Here is a 3606-nt window from a genome sequence, read left to right on the forward strand (position 1 = left end):
GAAAAGAAGGATACCAAATGTAATTGTTTTACCCTATGTTTGAACAAGTTTTACAGAAACATGTACGGACGGTAATTATATAACTTGTGTGACTGGGAGCTCAGTACGTGCACATTGAATGTCATCATCCCCTGCAACGTGAATGTTGAAAGGCTCGTGCTCGACTGGGTAGACATTAAACCGAACAAGGGATACAAAAAAGACAGCTACAGATTCGAACTAGTGAATTTCACGGACTTAATACACACGGGTGAACAAATTACCGATGATCCGTTTGTATTATTCTCTCAAGTATCACAAGTATTTTATGTCGATAACAGCCATCCAAATTGGGCTGTCGTAGTGAAGACAAAATCTAGACATATGTTTGGCGTTGGTGAAGGTGAAGGTCACTACGATGTGCGAGATGACACTTATCATGAGCACTAAGCCCAATTGATAGGCTTCCTCTATCTTCCCCCTGATCCTTGAAAAACTCTTGCATTTATTAGATTGGGTTTTGACTATCTTATCTAAAAATTAATTGGTATTCAGTGAGAAATGTCAAAGTCTTTTATGGCATTCAAAATTACACCCTATAATGCATGTTCTAAGAGCTGTCAACGTGATCAGTAGAGCGCTGTTGCATCTCAAAAATCCCTAATCTCTTAACGTGACTCTCCTGCAACTCGAACACATGACCCTGGCTCTGAAACTATTTGTTAGATCGGAATTGATTTTCAAATGAGATGATCAAATGCTTAATCCAACCATGTTGTCAAAGATGACCCTGGCCGGCCACCCCCATTGTTTAGATTCTTTACTTTTTTTTTTAAAAAAAAAAAAAAAGAGTGAAAATTAAAAATCTGAGTAAATAAAAAATAATAATAAAAAAATTGAGTGAACAGTAAATCCGGTAATTTAGACAGTTTTAAGTAACGGAAGGGCCGAATTGAATTTTTTAGCAAATATTGGAGGGGTACATTGCAAATTTTTAAACATTTGGGGCTAAATTGAAAATCCCCTCAAACATTGAGGGGGTAAAATGTAATTTTTCCTATTAATAAATTAGACTAAAAAGAATTCCCCCAACTCAATATTTCGAAGAAAACTTTCTCTATATAATTAATTCTAAATAGCTTCTTGCTCTTTTGCTCCTAATGCATCTTTCTCTCTTGTTGTAGTCTTTGTGTTTGTTTTAAAAAATTATGTATTCTTACAAAAAAAAAAAAGACACTACAAATATTTCTTCCTCCTTTTTAAGTTGGATCTTATTTGACAATCAACATAAATTTAGAGGTTTGGTTTAGGTCCAGTTTCAAATAAAATTGGATTTGTTAGAATTAAGACACACGTATCCCATAATAAAATACAGGAGACACATGTTTCAATTCTAACTTATTCAATTTCAATTAAAACTCGTACGAAGCTCATGAATCTAACTTAAAATTCATTGGCTTAAGTGGGATAAGATGGGCTTTTCGAAGCAGTATGGGGGCCTGGGATTTCGAGACTTGAAAAGTTTTAATAACGCACTTCTAGCCAAACAATGATGGCGTATCCTTCATAATCCTTACTCCCTCCTCTTTGCGAAAATCCTCAAAGCCAAGTACTTTCACTATGGATCTATCCTCTTCGCCCCGCTCAGACGAAGGCCATCCTATATATGTCTAGCGCAGCATTTGGTCCACGCGGGGCCTACTCAAGGTGGGGCTAGTGTGGCGTGTCGGCAATGGTGCTCAAATTCGTATTTGGCAAGACAAGTGGCTCCCTTATTCTGTTCGTCCTCTTGATCTTTATCCCCGAGGTGAGTTTACTGAAGAGGCACGGGTGGAGGTGCTCATAGACTGGGACACGAAGCGGTGGAAGCTGGATTTGATCTATGAACTATTTGGCGAGGCGACTGCTGCAGATATCTGTCAAATCCCCATTGGATCAGTCCATAACTGCAACAAGCAAATTTGGCAGCCTACTTTTGTCAAGAACTGGGTTTTTCTCACGTTATCCTTGAGGGTGATGCCCTCCAAGTGGTGCAGGCACCAGTCACAACAAACAACAATTGGGGTAGGTATGGTCACCTAATTGAAGAGACAAAAGGGATTTTGCATAGCTTGCAGTCATGGTCGGCCCAGCATGTCAAGCGAAAGTAGCCTTATCTCTATGTGAGGAACAGTGTTTTATTGAGGATATTCCCCCTTGTCTGTATGAGATATTCAACGATGAGTGTTGTACTTAATTGATCTATTAATGAGAAGCGCTACATTCATTTCAAATAAAAGTATAGAGGCTAGGCAATTCTTTTGTTGGTTTTTGAAGCACGATGATTGGAATCTTCAAGAAGATACAAAGGCACTTCAATTTCTGCAGGTAATTTTCTCTCTTTGATCTTTGATTTTTGTTGGACCTAAAAATTGTATTCAGAATTTAAACAGGAAAAAAAATTAAGAATAGCATAATGTTAAGTTTTGGGATTTGTAGTAGATTGAATTTCATAGCTTTGGTATTATGGTTATGATATAACAATTTCATGGGTAATAAAATACATAAAGCAGTAATTTTGATTTAGTAAAGTGAGTAATGTTAAATATGTAGTTTTTTTTTTTTTCCTTTTTTACCCTTCTCACCTCTGAAAAAGAAAGTACACCCATCTCTTTTTCTCCCTTTCCATGTGTGGCATCCCCTCCCCCAACGCCTCTCTCTCTATTGATATTTTTTTTACCCCTTCACCTCTGCTTGGTTCCTTCTTGGGCTTTATCTGGAAATCTCTCGCCAATACTCATGGAAGGCTCAACGAATGGACGCATTGATTTTGGGAAGATGGGTTATGGGTATGTTCCCTCTCAATTCCCCTTTTAACTTGATTGAATAGGTTTTGGTTTTTTTCCTAATAATTTAGGTAGGGACCGTAGGGTCTTGGGGTTTTTGACAATCTTCCTTGGTTGGTTTTTGTTTAGTGCAAGCATTACACAACGGCCAACACCACTTTCTCAAGCATTACACACAGAAATTGCGACAACTAACCAGAGATCTTTGAAGGTGTAAGAAAGTTTCCATGGTGGTCTGGACTCTGGACTGTTTGTGTATACGTAGGCCAACAAGAAAACCAGAGACCGAAAAGTGAGGTATTGCCGGTAGGCCAGCATTGTGAAGAGCGGAAGAATAGAGGGAGAGACACAGAGAAACAGAGGAAGAGCGAAACAGAGAAGAAAGACAGGTCATGTATGTGGTGTTTGACAATCAATTACAAGTCTTTTTATTGGAAGCTTTTCTTTTTATTCTTCTCTTGGTGAACTGGCATATTAATTCTTGTATATATATTTAGTAAAAAACTTGGATTGTCTAATCAACTTAACAAAAGAAAGTCGAAGACAAAGAACAAAAGAAAGCACCATTGGAAACTGACCTGAATTGTGTAATCAACTGATATGGACACCAATATCAGATACCCAGCAGCAATTTCTTATCTCAAAATGTTGGTAATTGAAGGTATTAGAAACTGCACTAGCTTCCAATTGGTGAAGTGCCAGATATATATTAGGTATTTTGTTATGATAAATCAAGTCAGCCACCTTAACTGGGATCATACAATATGCACAAGAAAAATCCTCTGCAGCCATTCATTACCTT

At 37.7% G+C, this 3606-nt stretch overlaps 1 long non-coding RNA gene across 1 annotated transcript; it reads left to right on the forward strand.

Moving 5' to 3' along the window:
• The first annotated feature begins 2364 nt into the window (after window positions 1-2364).
• Window positions 2365-3258, forward strand: LOC133880489 (uncharacterized). The gene is made up of 2 exons (XR_009902304.1): window positions 2365-2807; window positions 2934-3258. It is a non-coding gene; the product is annotated as an uncharacterized LOC133880489 (long non-coding RNA).
• The last annotated feature ends 348 nt before the right edge of the window (window positions 3259-3606 follow it).

The sequence above is a fragment of the Alnus glutinosa genome, chromosome 10 (assembly GCF_958979055.1).
Source record: "Alnus glutinosa chromosome 10, dhAlnGlut1.1, whole genome shotgun sequence".
NCBI classification, from domain to species: Eukaryota; Viridiplantae; Streptophyta; class Magnoliopsida; order Fagales; family Betulaceae; genus Alnus; species Alnus glutinosa.